The sequence below is a fragment of the Macaca fascicularis genome, chromosome 17, assembly GCF_037993035.2.
Source record: "Macaca fascicularis isolate 582-1 chromosome 17, T2T-MFA8v1.1".
NCBI classification, from domain to species: Eukaryota; Metazoa; Chordata; class Mammalia; order Primates; family Cercopithecidae; genus Macaca; species Macaca fascicularis.
In genome coordinates this window covers 67,283,217-67,301,177 of record NC_088391.1, presented here as the reverse complement: position 1 = coordinate 67,301,177, position 17,961 = coordinate 67,283,217, and the positions used below count along the sequence as shown (strand labels likewise).

Sequence of the window (17,961 nt, the reverse complement as noted above, 5' to 3'; positions counted from 1 at the left end):
GCCAGTATACTAGCAACATATCTTGAAATGTTTTACAATCTAATGGGGAAGATTGAATATGTGCAGAGACACATATGGCTCTCAAATACTTCCTCTTTATTCTCCAGCTTTCTTGAGGTATGATTGAAAAAAAAAAGCATATGTTTAAAGTGTACAACGTGATATTTTCATGTACATATACATTGTGAAATGTTTACCTCACTCAACCTAATTAACACACCCATCACCTCACATAGTAACAATTTCTACAATTTCTATGAATGTGTGTTGAGAACATTTAAGATCTACTTAACAAATTTCGAGTGTACAATACGATATTTACTATGGTAAGTAGTCACCATGCTGTACATTTAATCTGCAGAACTCATTCATCTTGCATAACTGAATTGTGTAGCAGTGACCAGTAACTCCCCGTGACTCTCTCTTTTCATTCTACTCTTTGCTTCTGTAAGTGTGACTTTTGTAGATTTCATATATAAGTGAGATTATACAGTAATTGTTATTTTATTTCTGGCTTATTTTACTTAGCAGGGTTCTCTAGGTTCATTCATGTTGTTGAAAATTACAGGAGTTTATTTTTAAAGCTGAGTAATATCCCATAGTGTATAGCAAACACTTTTTAAATAATCAGGGAAATAAAATGTCATTTGCATAATTACACTTGTTTTTTGCATTTGGTCCATTTTCCCCATTAAATTGTAAAACATTCCAAGATATAAGTTGTAATTATGTTTGCTTATAGTTTATTGGATTAAAAATATTCTAAATGTTTAGGATTCCTTTTATAAATCTACACAATCATTCTTATGAAATATAAAGCTTTGTGATAGTCAACTAATCGACTTTAACTTTTAGGAATAGTGTTTCTGGGTGTGTTTGAGGCCCATCAACCACTTTTTTTCAGAATAACCTGAGGCATGTTAAGAAGTGTGGTTTTGGGAGAAAAGGTTCTTAAGTGAAGCTTCTAATTTTAAAGGTTTTAACTTAAAAAATTCTTCCTAAGTAAAGCTGGTTCTACTTGCTCTTTCTTATTTTACATAAAAATATTAGATTTACTTAGCCTATCAAGTTGCAGTTATCATTGTCCAAAGTGTTTCAGTGTAAATACAGGTATAATCATATTTATGAGCCATGGATGGGTTATAGTCCAAACTTTTGTGTTTACAATTTGGAAAAAAATGTTCTATTCCTAGAAGGAGAGGTCCACAGCTACGCGCTTCAGAAAATACCAAGGATGTTTCCAGCAATGCAGGATAGCCCCTTGGCAAGCTAACTACACGAGCATCTCTGAGATGGGCCCCAAGAGTACTTATTTTAGACAAACTAGTGATTTTTACTCACACTAAAATCAGAGAAACAGCTATTTCTTTGCTGTGGAGCTCAGAGCTGTGATTTGTCAGTCAGAGCGTCCCAGAGGGGAGGCAGCGCCAGCTATTAGCTAGTACTACTACAAGTCCTTCTGCAGTGGGTGATTCTTTGGTAAGATAATGCAGTCCAGGTCAAGGTCACAGACATTCTGAGACTCTGAAAGGTGCTCTGCCAGCTCAGACTCCCTTCCACCACATGTCCCTGCTGGGCAGGATTTTGAAATTGCCATGCATATGAAGGGATCATTACAAAACAGAAGACCTCAAATTGATGCCTTGAAAACAGATGATTGCTGTATTTAATTACTACCCTATGTCTCTCTGAATTATGAAGACTCCATGTGGCCAAAGAATGATCAGTAAACAAAGAATTCTAATGAAATTAACCAATTAACTCAGACAGAAAACCTTTTTATGTTTTCTTTATGTCAATAACAGAGAAACTTCAATCAGTATCATCAGGCTGTTGTCAATGATTATCCTTCAGTAAATGTATGGACATGGTGACCATATATCACAGTTAGCCTGGTTTTGATACAAGGCTGATTTTTTGATTAAGTGATTAGCGATCAGCTATAAACTGTATGACAAACAGACCTTCTTTCCCTTTTCATAGTGCCCTGGTTTTATGTGAATATCTAGTCCACAGATACACCTCTACAGAAGATTGAGCAGACTATGACACATCTTTGAATTTGTGTGGATATTCTTAAAATCAAATGTATAACCTGTTTGACTCATGGCAACTAATTTGCCAGGAAAATGTTTTTTATTTAACTGAAGTTTCTGGTAATTTGAATCTGACCCTTTAAAATGCCCTTGTGCTATATATATGGATTTTATTTTAAACACTAGTGTGAAGGTGAATCAGAAGCACTGTATGACTCAGGTCCTCTAGGCATTGAGCTATAAAAGTAGGGTCCCATTTATAATTGGAACTAAAGTAGTTTTGCTTGTAGTTTAAAGTCTTTTGGAAGGAACTGAATTGAAAAGTAAATGGCCTAAGCACTCTGAAGGCAGATGATAGAAGACGGTTTGACAAGAAAAGGCAGATAAAAAGACAGGCAAAATGATTTTACTTTATACCAGGAAAGACATTTGGCACTTTCTATTTAAAAGGCTCTTTGTGACCATTAATTAGTTAATCCTAATACCCTCTTGGTAGAACACATCAGCATTATTATCACTCGCTACAGCAAAACTTGAAATACTGGAAGATTAAGGGGCTTTAGCAAGAATTGAAAGCTAATGAATGGCACAGTAAGAATTAGAACTGAGTCTCTGTTGGGCAATTCTATTTGGAGTCCAGCAGGCCACAGTCTCTGCATTGCAGTCAACATACCACTCTATGATTACAGAAGAGCACTCTGAGGAGTGCCGAAGTCTGACAAGGAAAGATCAGCTCAAACAACTTGGAAAGCTAAATGGAATGTGTAAGTCCACGAAGGCATGGAGATGCTGTGTTTGCCTCAGAACTTCTTCCCTCAGAGCTTCTTTGCCTCAGAACTTTGCCTCAAAGAAAGACAGGTTCAGTTTCCCCAAAAGGAAACATGTTCTAAAGAAAATAAGCAATTGGTCTTAGTAAGAGACTATACATTTGTATCAACTTACAGCAAAGAGCAATAGAGAGGGACCCAGGGAACAAAGTTTTTTTTTATGTTTTGAGCTGCATTTATTCAGAAGAATTATAGCTCTCTTTGGAACAAATAGTTCCCTGGGATCTCATCAGAAGAAAAACTCAGTGCAACTTTTAAAAAGTTGAGAACTTTTAAGAGGTTTAAAATCCAAGAAGAAACTGGTTACCTTAAAAACAGGTGAGAATTAGTCAACTGTCGGTTCTTGTATCTCATGCTAACCAGTAAATTTTGAGTCAGTCCCCTGAAAAAACACAATGACAAAATGCTGTTAAGCAGATCATAGGAAATAAGATTAGATGACAAAATTTTCTACAATTTTCAAATCACAAGTCCTCCCTTGATAGCCAACAAGTTTTCTTACTTTATATTATCTTGGGATGTGGAGTTCTTTAGAAGAAATGATGAACTCCTAATTCATAATCATAGCAAAACAAATGTCAGTTGTATTACAAATTTAAGTGAAAAAATAAAAGCACTGGAAGAAAATACATATGACTAAATAATTTGGAGGGAGAAAATACTTGCTTAAGCTTGTCATATAAATAGACGTAAGAAACATATTAATGTTTTCTATGTAAATAAAATTAAAGGATAATTTGGAGTAATATTTGCAATGTATTATTCTTATCTTTGATGGATTATATTAGTTCTACAAAGGAGGCTAAGACAAGTTCCAAGAAGCACTATTAGTTGGACGAATCTTTGTGGACATGACAACCTTGGTGCTTATTTCAGGACCGGAGGCTTTGGGCTGAGCTTAAGGCTGCATTTTTGGATGAATTAATCACAGCTTCATTCAATGAAGAAAGCTAACATGATATATACACTTATTTTATATGTATATATATTTTTATTTTTATTTTTAAGTTCCAGGGTACATGTGCAGAATGTGCAGGTTTGTTATAGAGGTAAACATGTGCCATGGTGGTTTGCTGCACCTATCAACCCATCACCTAGGTATTAAGCCCAACATGCATTAGCTATTTTTCCTAATGCTCTCCCTCCCCTCACAGGCCCCGGTGTGTGGTGTTCCCCTCCCTGTGTCCATGTGTTCTCAATGTTCAGCTTCCACTTATAGGTGAGAACATGCCATGTTTGGTTTTCTGTTCCTGCATTAGTTTGCTGAGGATAATGGCTTGCAGCTTCATTCATGTCCCTGCAAAGGACATGATCTCATACATTTTTATGGCTACCTAGTATTCCATGATGTATATGTACCACAGTTCCTTTATCCAGTCTATTATTGATGGGCATTTGGGTTGATTCTATGTCTTTGCTATTGTGAATAGTGCTGCAATGAATATACACATGCATGCATTTTATATTCCTTTGGGTATATACCCAGTAATGGGATTGGTGGGTCAAGTGGTATTTCTGGTTCTAGAGCTTTGAGGAATTGCCACACCATCTTCCACTATGGTTGAACTAATTAACATTCCCACCAACAGTGTAAAAGCATTCCTATTTCTCTGCAACCTTGCCAGTATGTGTTGTTTCTTGACTTTCTAAAGCTGCTTTTTGATGACACCCCATCCTTGCTTCTACCACTTCCCTAAGGGCCCCAGACAAGATAATCCTGCAAATATTTATTCAAAAAGTACTGGAGAACCAATTCATCTTTGGGGAGTAAGAATCGCCTTTATTAAAGGATTAATATTTACAAGTTGTATTTTTATTAGGTGTCAGCAGATATGACTTGCTCTTATGAAGTAGAAATTAGAGTCATCTTCCAAAGTAGTAAATTGTGTTAGGCATCCTTGCATCCTGTATTATATCTACACAATTTAATCCCAAACCTACGTTCTTCAGATTAAGAAACTGACACAATTCCCACCAATATATTTATTTACCTAAAGAGACATTCAATGTGACACTCAAATTTTCCACTGCCATGTCCTTATGAATCTCTAAGATGCATTTATCTGAGTTTTTGCGACTCAGAGAGAGAATTTTGAAATGGACAGTATGGATTCACATAGGACTACGGTTATCACTCTTTAACATGCATCAGTCTCTCCTGCAGGACTTGTTATAATGTATATTTCCAGGTCTTAACCCCCAGAATTTCTAATTCAGCAGGTCTGGGGGATGGTTTGAATTTGCGCTTTTAATAATGTAATGCCAACACTGCCAATCTGGAGAGTGTACTTTTAGAAGTATTAGAGAAATGAGCAACAAAGTAAGAACTCACATATTCCATCTAATATTTCCAACACCATGGACACAAATATATTTAAAGCAGACATCCAGAAAACATATGTGTCTTACAATTTACACAAGTACAAATCTATTGATTTATGATATGGCAATGGAAATGTAATGTGGTGATACAGCTATCTGTGAATTAACTTCTTTATATGGCTTTTACAAATTTTACAGTTTAAAGTAATGAAGACATGGATTCCAAAGTTTAGAATAAAATGAAGTAATTTATTTATCAATATTGTAGTGAAGCCAACTGATCTTCAGTTCAGCATTATTGAATATTTTAGTGAAATTAAATAGTAGATGGCACAAATGAGAGTAATTAAATGAGAATTCTCTTTTTACTTCTTATGTCATTATTTGAAAATCATTTTTTTCCTTTAACTTCTGGAATCAGCCATTTAAATACTATTGCAAGCCATCAGTTTCTAATTTGAAGCTTAGTAAACTTTCAGAAATTTCATATCTTTGTCAGTATTATGGATAATAGTTACTCATTACCTTGTGGGTGTACTGAATTAGGTTAGTAAAATCTTAACCTTTTCAAAGATCATACTTCTGTAATGCCTCTCCTTAAATGAACAAGAAAATGTTTTGAAGTTGAAAAGCAGATTTCAAACACTAAGGAAAAGTATAAATGCACGAGGAAAGTCCAGCTAAGGCTTCTGTGTGTCTGCTTACATTATTTAGTAACTGACTAGAGTGCAGGGCATTCTCATTTTCCCTCAGTTATTGGGCTGGTGCAAAAGTAATCGTGGTTTTTGCTGTTACTTTAAATAAATCAGTTGTGTGTGTATGTGTGTACTCATATATGTGTGCATAAGTGTGTATAGGAACACATGCATGTGTATGTGTGTGGCGGGGTACCTAGCCACAAGCAATCAGGGCAAATTTTTCATCTCTAAATTGTTATGAATATAATCATTATAGATTTCTTTTGGGATACAATTGTATAACAATAGTGATTATGACAACTCTTCCTCTTTATGACCAGTGGCAGTAAATGAGTGATTCTGTGTTTTTACCTATTTATTCTGAAAAATTCCTAATAAATACTTTATCATTTTTATAACAACAAAACCTTGGCTCATTTTACAATTTCTAATAGCATCTACCTGATTATGCCTTTACCTATAGGAATAGGCATTTAGTTGGTTAGTGTGCTTGAAATGGATGACTTCTTGTTCTATTTCGGGGATCATTTCTCTCATCATTCATTAGGCCTAGAAATCTAATGTTGTAGGAAATACCTTTTCCTCCTTCTGATTTCCTAGATGAAAGGTTTTGACACCCTTCTTGCCTTTCACTGTCCTTTTATTGATTCTGCTTCTGCTTGAGTTATCCGAAGCCATGTTCCCGTTTGGAAACATCTGGAGCAGCTCTGTTCTGCTCTATCTCTGTTCCTCTAGGGAGCAAGATGCCTGCAGTGAGTGGCAGTTTTGCTGCACTCCAGGGAGAACAAGCTCTTCTTGAGGGAAGCATCTCCAGTCTTGCACTGCCTTGATGAAGTGGTTAAATATAAAGAATTCTGGAGCTCAGGATTAGCAGGCCCTCTTTGTTGTTAACAGTCCCACAGTCCAGACTTCTAATTTTGCCTCTATCAGTAAGGAGGGAGAAACTTTGCTTCATAACTGGAGTAGGAAAGGGAGGTACTATTTGTTGTGCCTACTACTGCAGACCACAATGCTAAGGATAAATCTCATCCTAATCTTCCATCCCTATGGGAGCTTATAGATTTTGTATTATTCCTAAATCCTTCTGTGTATTTCCCTTCCCATAAAGGTATGGTTTAAAGATGTCTTTCATTTTCTCTCTCCACTATATATGTATGTATGTATAGATATCCATGGTATAATGTGATATGTAGATATATATATGTATAACCTTCTTTGTCTAGCTTTTCTTAGATACTGCCTTCCTTCATGCTGTCTTTTCCTTTCAGTGGCAACTCCCTACCTAGATCATTCCTCATCGACCTGGCCAAACTATGACAACTTTTTCCTCTACTTAACTATTTACTCCTAGGAAAAATCAATGTTTGATATCTAATACAAATAGAAGAGGCATCAAAAAATAAGAACAAGAAAGAAAACAACATCAAAAATGAATCAGGATAATAAAGATACTATTTCTAATTATCAATAAAAATATATATTAGTCAATAAATGGATTGGAACACCTGAGTAGACTTGAAAAAATAGGTCTCTACATTACACTTTACACAAGATAAATGCCAGGTAGACTAAATAATTAAAATAATAACCATAAATCATAATATAGAGTATGAAAATGAATAAAAAATTACAAAGTTAAGAAAGAAATGAGAAATTTATAATATTGAGTTGAATATGAGACAATGCTCAAAATCATAAAGGAAAGCATTTTGTAAATTGTAACAAAATAATCTTCAAATTGTGCAGAGCTAAATGTCTCGATCAATAGTAATTGAACATTATTTGTCAAAATGACAAATGCATACATTCTTCTTTACCTTAGCAATTCCTGTCCTGTGATTCTTTTCACAAATATACTGGCATTTTTAACAAAGCCACATCTAAAAGAACATTCATTTTAGCATGGCTTATAAATAGAAAATGTTGGAGAGTAAATACAAAATATTGGAGAGTATAACTGTCTTTCCAAAAAGGACTGATTAATTTTTGGTATGCAATTGGAGATAAATACAGCACTTTTAAACATGAGGAAGCTTGATGTTATAGATTGATTTAACTCGTGAATTAGGAAAAATTACAGTGTAGAACAGTAGATGTAGTATGTTATCTCTTAGGTAACGAAGATGAAGATGGAAACAAAAACGATAAATATATATACAGTTCTATAAGAATACATAAGACATCAGTAATTGTGGTTCATCTAGTGAGAAGACAGTGAACAAGGAAACTGGAATGAGAGTGATATTGTCCATCACATAATTTTTGGAACAGCATATAATTTCAGAGAATTAAAAGTTCTTGTTATATATGTTTTATTTCATTCTTGTTATATATGTATTACATATTAAAATGAGTATTTTAAAAGGACAAGTCTGTATCTATAAACTCCCTCTGAAAATTACGTAAGATCTTAAGCTTATTTATAACCATCTACTCCATTTTTCTCCATTTCCCAGGATTTGTTGAAAATATCTGCAGTTTTAGCTCTAGAATTTTATTAACTTTAAATTAAAAACACCTGGAACATGTTGCCACATATTAACAAAAGCTATGTGTAAAGATTTGGTAAGATGCCAGGTCTATAACTAAGATATTTGTATCTATTGGACATATGAATGTCAGTTTTACCCCTGACTCTGAAGTTGCCACTATCAAGTATGAGAGCAGTTCTGTCTGAGCATAGGTACATGGGGTACACTTGGTATAGAAGGATTCTACAGATAGTTTAGAGAGATAATATTTAATGATATATAATTTAAAGAAAACTTTAGAAAACTTGGCAAGAGTATTAATCATTATTACTTAGTCTACAAAGGTTGGATTTCAGAGAAATCTACAGGATCACTGTAACCAAATCTTGCCGGTCTATATGACCTCACATTACTCCATTACTTTACTTCTCTTTCTATCTGTGCCCCTTCTACAAACTTGGTTTCCTGTCTTCCTTCTCATTCCACTAGCTGTCTTCACAGTGCATTTCCATCACCTGCTGGGGTAGATTTCAGAAAAGAACACACCGCTTTTTAGCTTACCCCCTCAAGAGGTGGAGTCTACTGCTGCATTCTTTACATCAGGGCCGGCCTTGAGCTTTCTTTGACCTATCTGGTGGCAATGATGTTGTGCAAGTTCATAGCCTGTGCTTCAAGAGACCTTCCTTTCCTGCTGCTAATGAAACCCTGTGAACAACATGACCAAGAGCAGGCTAGTCTCCTGGTTGATGGAAGATATGTGGCCTACGAGCCTTCTCTGCCCCAGCATACAGTTGGTGAAAACTCAGAAGAGCTGTCTAGTGGACCAGAAGTTGACCATAGACACATGATGAGTCTAGCTAAACCAGTAGCATCACTCAGCTGTACCTGGCCCAAGTGCCATACCCACAGAATCATGATCTAATTTTATGGCTGTTGTTTTAAACCACTGAGTTGGAGGGTGGTTTCTTATGCAGCAACAGCTTATTGTTACATTACCCTCCAGGGAGAGACCTCTGACTGGTTTCTCATCTCCAATGTCAGTACGTAGTATCAACTTAATGAATGATCTTTCACAATACTTTTCAGATACATACACACACCCCACCATAGAGTGAGCAATTTTCTTTTTTTTTTTATTTCTCAGAATTTAGGCACAAGTTCATCATCCCTATTTCTATTCTTCCGCTGCCCTATCTTTTCCTTCCCACTACCACATTTTTCTTTACTGGCAAGATTCGTGTGCTACAGAGAGTTTCTTAATTCTAATCACCTCATTCATTATCATTTTGCTCTAGTTAGTTATCTAATATACAGATTATACTAAACTGTCTTGGAGTTGTTGACACGTCATGTTGTAACAATTTTCTAGGCCAGAATTTCTTATGTTGGGTTCTGAGAAACAGTATTAACATTTAAGATGTTAATAATACTTTTTCAAAGAAATAGTTGTTTTGATTAAATACATCTAGGGTATATTGGGGTGAATAATAAGTTGTGTTGTGTGTGTGTGTGTGTTGTTTTTTGGGTTTTGTTTTTGTTTCTTTTATTTTTAAATTCTTTCCTTGATAACATTGTGTGAATTGTTAACCACCAAGGAAGTATAGCAGGCCCCACAGTATCTCAACTACGGAACCGTTAACATTTTACTCAATAGGTTTTAGGAAATGTTACCTTAATATTACCTTAGGCTTAAATACATAAAATTCGCTGTTCAACAAGACGTTTAGTCTTTAAACGCCTGTGTGAGGAAAAACAAGAAAGAGAATTCATTAATGATATAGAAACTAAAGACCCTTTAAATTTTCTTTCCTAAAATTTAGTACTATGAATTTCTAGACTATGAAATTTCCTTTGGATTTTAGGTTATCTTATATTTGCCTTTGTGACTGAAACAGATATTTTAAATAAGATATTGGTTAATCCCTGATTCCATGACTTCAGTAACCCCCATATGCACTGGAAGAAATGTATAAACATAATAGTTTTGTAAAAAGTTAATTTTATGTGTAACAGACTTAAATTGTGTCCACAGCACCCTCATTTGACTCCAGATTGATTATAGGTACAACCAGCATCTTGATCCCCTCACACTTTAAGGAGAGCCTGGGCAGCCAGGGCTCCAGGCCCATCCCTTCTGCCCACATCAGCATTTTATCCATTTACTCAATATGCTGTACAAGTTGTATCATTTTCTAGACATGCTATGAATAAAACATTTTGGAACCACTAATTTCCAAACTTCAGTAGGCTCAAGTTTCACCTGGTAAACTTGGGAAAACACAAGCACTGGGGCCCTTCCCAGAGTTTCTGATTTAGTAAGTGGTGGAACCAGAAATCCGCATAACAAATGCGCACCTCAGATGTTTCTCAGGCAGATGGTCCAAGGACCTCCTTTTGAGAAAAAAACTGGTCGACCAGTAGTCAGTATCTGTTAAACAGGAGAAAGGAACATACAATTTTCCTTCCTTTGAAACTTCTTTACTGTCATTCTCTCAATGTGGTAATGCTCCAGGGCTCCTTTCTGCATTTCCTTCTCCCTCCCTAGATGACCTAGCTTGGTAGCTTGGCTTTAAACACCGTCTACATCCTGATGACCCCAAAGTTTATATTTCCAGTTGTGACCACTTTAGTGAACTCTGAAATTGGTTATATAATTTCTGCTTATCATCTCCGTTTGAATTTATAATAAGTAGTTCAATGTGCCATGTCCAAAACTAAATTTTTACTTTTATCCCCAAATCTTTTCCCCTCTATGAGTTTCCACTTTAATTAATGGCATTGCTTTCTTCATTCTCAATTGTTCTGGTCAAAAATTTTGGTGTCATTCTTACCACTGTACTTTTTTTCTTTCTTCCCACAAGCAAACCATCAATATAGCCTCTCAGTTCTGTCTTCGAAATGTATTCAGAATTTTAACTATCTCATTATCTCTACAGCAACCCTCTAATCTAATCTATCCCCTTTTCTACCTGCTGTCCAACCCCTCTGTATTACCCAGAGTGGGTCATTTAAAATGCAAGTGAAATCGATCACCTTACCCCTCCACTCAAACCTTCCAAAGGCTCCCATCTCACTCAGAATGTGACCGAAAGGTTTCATCATGGCCTAAGAGGCATTACGTGATATAGTTCCCTGGAATATTTTTTTCTTATTGCTCATCTCTGCCATTCTCCCTCTCCCTCTCACCTCTGCCGCCACACTGGCTCCTTTTATGTCAAGTTCACATGCCACTCAGGCTCCCAGCTGCACCTTTGCACTCACGGGTTCCTCTGCATGAATCACTCTCAGATATCCTTCAGGTCTCTGCCACCTTCTTAGAGGGGCCTTTCCTTGTTACACCAATATCATTCTGTAGGACTCTTATTATATTTTTGATCACATCTATTAATCAGTTGACATACTAATTTTTTAATCTGTATCTCTCCAAAGTAATCTCTGTAAGAGTAGGAAATTTACCTATATGATTCATTGCTATAGCCCCAGCATCTAGAAATGTGCATGTTTCAATTAATAAGTCCATAAATGATCATATCAAATACATATTTAGTGAATATTATAGTATCATTCATTCACATTGAAATACACTATTAGACAGAACCTCTCTCAGAAACATGTCAAGGGCAACAGCTGTGAACTGGACATATGACAATTAAGGTAAATGGACAGTACTTGATTGCTGGACCTTGTCCACCCTCCGCTTTGCTCCCACATCCATGCTATCGCCAGTATAAATGCCTCCTGGCAGACTAAACTGCATTCTGTTAAAGGTATTCAGAATGCACACTTGAATAATATATGGAGATATAAAAAATGATAACTGCATTATCAGAAGTTCTAAAGTAAATTATTAAAAATGTTGTCATTCAGCATTTCAGGTTCTTGCTCATAAATACATTTTTCAAATAAGTATAGAGCTCAAGGCTTGATGAAAACAGTATATGTTCAAGCATTTGATGTGGCAGAATTATTGTTGCTGTGAATACTTTTAAAAAATCTCTGACTTTTGGCACTCACAATTTGTTTTTTTTAACACTTGGAAACTCAGCACTGAACAATTTAGTCTTATTCTGAATTATCCCATAATATATTGAACAATTTGAATGGATATGTAAACTGAGCTATTCCAGTCATACCATAATAAATAGTGCAATATTATAGTTGCATTATATAAATACTATCATTTCTTGAATTTGGGCATTCATTTGTTCTTTTGCAGTGCTGAAAAGATGGGTAGGAGGATTGAATTTGCTATGTTAATGAAATTTTCTACACTGCAACTACTCCCTTGCACAGTTTTATATTTTGTAAAGGTGATAAATTACTAAACATATGCTATGTGACTTGAAGTTGTTTGGTGAAGAGGATGAGATTGATGAGCCCAGATGGGCTCTTCCAATGAAGACAGAAACCCAAGATGGTTCACATTTTAATTAGGTCTGCTAATAAGATGTATGTAGAGAAGAGGAAGACTTAAGATCTTTCTAAAAATCATTTATTCATTCACCAATATGTGTTATGTGCCTATGTGCTAGAACATGTATTAGAAGCTAGAAACTCATTGATGAATGAGACAGTCCTGGCTCTCAGAGAACTTACATTGTACTCAGGGCTCTCTCAATATCAGGAATTATTATGAGAAAATTCTACGTATGCATACCTAGATGTCTGAGCAAACTGGGATTTGAAGGGAAAGGAACTCTATTATTTTCCAGGCTATTCCCACTGAAAGCACTCACCATTTTGTCCATTTCCTGATGGTCAGCAAGCGTTTATCTCTTCCATTCTGTATGTCCTGCAAAGAACCAACATAGGCCATTACTCTTTCCTATGCTTTGGAGAGCTTTATGTCATAGTGCTTATTTATGACAATATTTTATTTCTTTTGCAGTTCTTGGTGCTTTTGAAACTTAGTTCTTATCTAATCTTAAATTCTGCCAATATGTAAGATATCTTTAAAACCGTCACGTAAATAATCAATCTGTTTTGCTTTCAATCAACAACGCATAATTCATTTATCTGGTCACCAGTGGACAGTGTTCGCTTCCTAAATTTGCATATGTGAAATTCCGTTCAAAAACAAAATTGTAGAACTGTCTGCCACTGTGGTCAGCTACCTGATGACCATATTATAAGATGTATATGGTACAAGAAGCTGGGTAGGGAATATTTCAACTGCAAACCCTAATTACTGCTTTTAGTTTTAAAGAGCATAAAAATATTTCTCATATGTCTCCCTCTGACAAGAAAATAACTCCTTTCTTGATTTGAAGAAAAGCTTGACCCAGTGATATCTTAGACAAATGGTTTGATTTCCTAGTGCTTTGAATCTGATAAAAGTAATTATTTGACCTAATCACTTGTTTGTAAATAGCAAAAAAATAATAATAATAATTGAAGCTAAATGATGCCATCACATTGAGTAAGAGTTAAGGCCCTTATAGGTCCCCATCCGGCTTCCATGTGAGACCTTAACAGTAGTGTGCATTAGAAAGGAGCTGTTTACAATTTTCCCCAAATGTAAGTACTAATAAAAGTTTATTATCTTACCAAATCATAGTTACTAGATGCTGTGCGTGCTTGCAGGTCAACTCACTAATTATTGCACCCAACATGTGCCAATCCCCAAATAGACTTATATTTTTAACAGTTTCATCATTTGCCTTCATCAGACATCCCAATGGGGAGGTTTCCAGTAGTAACACCAAAGCACATTTTCCCACCTTTTTCCAAGTGACAGTTTTCCATCTCAAAAAAAAAAACAAAAAACAAAAAACAAAAAAAAGCAAGAGAGTTTCTTCTAATATTGAAAATATTTAAAATTTAATGTTTCAACTGTCTTTGTTCAGTTAGAAATATCTAGAGGACATAAATAGGTCAGTAGCACAATGGTGGTATTTATATTCACTCAGAAGTTTAGAAAATATCACTAGTTCATTTTAAAAAAGAGAAAAGAAGAAAGCAAAAGCAACCGCATATTGTTCTGAGTCACCAGACAAATATTATTTCAATCTTGTTCTGAGTCACCAGACAAATATTATTTCAATCTCCTTTGTCTCGTTTTGCCTTTCACTTCTTTGAATCCCTTAGCAACCATCATTTTTATGCCTAGAAACAAAAAATATTCTGGTATGAAGTATTTGAGTAGTTTGTTGGTTTGTTTTTCTTTAAATAAATCCAGATTTATTCTGGTTAGAATAATGGAAGGGAAACAAGGTTATATTGCCTCTTTCCTGGGATGGTAATAAAAACAATCTTCAAAATATAATTGGAAGCATAGCAGTGCAAGCAGCATCTTCTAGAAATAGTGAGAGCACAGGACTCCTGAGCCTCCCTAGACCTAATTACTGCTAAATTGGAAAAAGTATCTGGAATTGCTTTTCTTAGTGAATTCGATGTGCTACAGATCAATGTAATTTTATTAGTTCTGGGTATTTAGAACTATGCATATCCCAAGTTGTTTCTCAGCATCAAAAATAATATAATTTCAAAAACTGTATTATTACCAAAACAGACCAGGATAGAAAGAAATAGTGCTAAAGGAAAAGCAGGAGATTGGCCACTAATCTAAATGACCTCTGCAGTCAGAGGAACAGGCTCCTAACAAGTTCTGGCACCTACCAGCTATGTATGTTTGGTAAGTTACTTAATATGTCTGCTGCTTTTTCAAGAAAATTGAGCCAGTAGTGACTACTTCATGGAACTATTGTGAAAGATGTTTTTTCTCAAAAAAAAAAAAATTGCATGGAATAGTTTACCTAGTTCCTCATAAGCAGTACATGCTTAATATATTTTTATTATTTTGTACTTTCTGTAGCCACTACTGTACCCCCAAACCCCACCCTTATCTGAACATTAGTTATAGCCATGTACCTATCAATCCACCGTAATGATTTCCCATAGGTTTCGCTTGTCTTCTATGACTCATGTAGACCGACAAGTTATCATTACAAGTTGAAAATCAAATTCATGATACTTTCTTCTCAACTGGCTGTTCCTCCTTCCACATCCCTCCGAACTCCTAATGGTGTGTTTCTGCTATGCTCTCCAGCCCCTAGAATCTTCTAGCACCGTTCCTTTCCTGAATTCCTCATAGTCACCCAACCACCCAAAGTGGTTAAGTATACCTCTAAAATATATTTCCTTTCCATCCCTTCTTCACAGTTCATCCTCATTGCTACTTGCCACATTTTACAATTTGTTATCTGCACTAAGGATTATGGAAATAACCATTCGCCTGATTTCATAGTCTGTAGGCATTGTCTCCCTGAAATCTGCCATTGTTACAAGATCATTCCTCATAGAGGAAAGTTCAGATTGTATTATTTGTCTTCTCATAATCTTTCCACATCATCCCACTGCCTGTCTACTGAATCAGATAAAATCACCCGAGCTTGACCTATCAGACAGCATGAACACAATTTTTCCCCACCATTTCCCTACAGAACGCTTAATTTATGTATGCTTTAAATTAATATATTTCATTAGAATTTGAGTCTGCATGTCTGCCTTCCATCTCCTGCTTTTGCTTAGGCTGTTCCTCTACCTAGAATGCCCTTCCTCCAACCCTACCCATCAAAAATTGAATACATGCTTTAATATCCTTTTATTCATGTGAACTTTTTAGTCCTCTTTTCTAAATTATTGTATCTGCCATAAATGTATTTATCTTCATTATGGCACTATCAATGATGATGGTATTTAATACATCAACACAGTTCTTTGCTACTTATAGGTTTGCCTTGTATATTACTTTATTTATAAAATGATGTATATTCTATTATGTGTTGCTAATTTGCATTTTAATTGGTATTCCTAGTGATATTGCTTTTGCCCTAAAAAGCATTTTTTCTCTCTTTATTGAGCCTTTATGAGGAGAAAAGAATTTGTACTATAACTCAGAGAGATGGTTATAAATTAGAGAAAACTGCAAAAGTACATAGATTCCCAGTAGTCGTGTGTGTGTGTGTGTGTGTGTAATGCCTGTTCTAAGGCCTATTTTGTGCTGGCTGTTAGTTGGATAAGAAAGGTATGAAATAAATACCTTTACAAATAATAATTTACTTTAGCTCTGATGAATGCCAGTAATGAGACTGAATGTATTGAGGAAGCAATGGCAGAAACAGTGATAGACGCAAGATTAGAACAAATAGCAGTTGTTTTAGAAGGTAGAAAAAAAAACAGTGAAGTTTAATACAAAAAAGAAAAAATTTCTAGAGTAATATTGACAAAAAGAAGTTATACAACGCCTGCAAAAATATAAATGGATTTAAAGTGTGATACAAAAACAGGAGTCAAAAAATTGTAAGATTTTATGTTCAGTGAAAAATGAGTTGATTACACAAAGTGTGATATACACACTCACTAGAATATTCATCCTAAAAGAAGAAGGAAATAATGGCACGTGCTACAACATGGATGTGTCATAAGTGCATTAAGCCAGTAATAAATAGATGCATACTATATGATTTCACTTCTATGTGTATACAATAGTCAAGTTCATCAAGACAGAAAGCAGAATGATGGTTACCAGGATCTAGAGAGAGGGGTAAAACGGAGTTGTTGTTAAGTGAGTATAGAGTTTCAGTTTTGCAAAATAAATAAGTTCTGGAGGTCTGTTCCATAGCAATGTGAATATACTGAAAACTACTGAACTTTACGCTTAAAATTTGTTAAAGTGGCAAATTTTATTTCACATATTTTTTTGCCATATATACCAAAAACATAACCCTGCGGAGTTCTTACTTTTGTCCAAAGGCCCAGTGCTACACATGTAATATTCTTTCTTGCTAGTGTCTCCATTGCACTCTCATTAATGACCACTCTAGCCTCTTTGTTACTCTTCAAATGCACTTAGCACACTCCAGCCCTAGGCTTTGCACTTGGTGTTCTATTCTTCCCAGTTTATTTGTTTCAACTGCTGCCTAATTCAAGTCCTGGGCAAATATAACTTCCGTAGAAAGTCCTTTCTTGATCATCTGGTATGCAATCTAAATCATTTTCTACTTCTCTACCCTGGTTTGTTTTTGGTGTTTCTTGCCACCACCTGAGAAATATATTTATTTGTTTATTTTCTGTTTTTCCCATTGGAATATGAATGTCATTAAAGACTTTGTCTTATTGATTGTTCATTGTTTCAGACCCAAGTTCTGTAGTAGTGTCTGGTATATGTTCACTATGAGTAGCTATTTCAAATCCTCCTGTCCTATGCTCCCATCCTCTGCTCCCATCCTCCATCACCCTTTCCAACCCCTTGTAAAATAAAGGAGACAAGTTCTTTAATTCTAAAATATTTAACCTTGGGAAAGTAATGAGCTATAACTTACATTTACAAGAAGGAGTATGATAGGAGATACGTTTGAAGATAGGTTTTGATAGAAATATGAGACTTGGACTTAACATTCTCTGTCTATATACAGGGGGGTGGGTTACTTTGAGAACAAAAGATATGTTGGAATTTTTTATTTATTTCATAATTTCTAATAATTTCTCTTAATACAGAAACATATCCTGAAAGCCTAAATTGTTCTCAATATTATGATTTAAAAGTTGACATTAGTGTATGCATTATAATAATCTTTTAAATCCAAGAATATATGTAATTCAAAAT

At 35.2% G+C, this 17,961-nt stretch overlaps 1 long non-coding RNA gene across 1 annotated transcript in view; it reads right to left on the bottom strand.

Annotated features, from left to right (window-relative positions):
• The window catches only part of LOC123569744 (uncharacterized), a 405,471-nt gene that overhangs the window by 9,756 nt on the left and 377,754 nt on the right, over positions 1-17,961 (bottom strand). Inside the window, exons 2-4 of the long non-coding RNA XR_006693529.2 lie at positions 13,091-13,146; positions 10,037-10,092; positions 3,171-3,245 (exon numbers count right to left, since the gene is read on the bottom strand). This is a non-coding gene — a long non-coding RNA (uncharacterized lncRNA). The remainder of the gene's footprint in view (positions 1-3,170; positions 3,246-10,036; positions 10,093-13,090; positions 13,147-17,961) is intronic.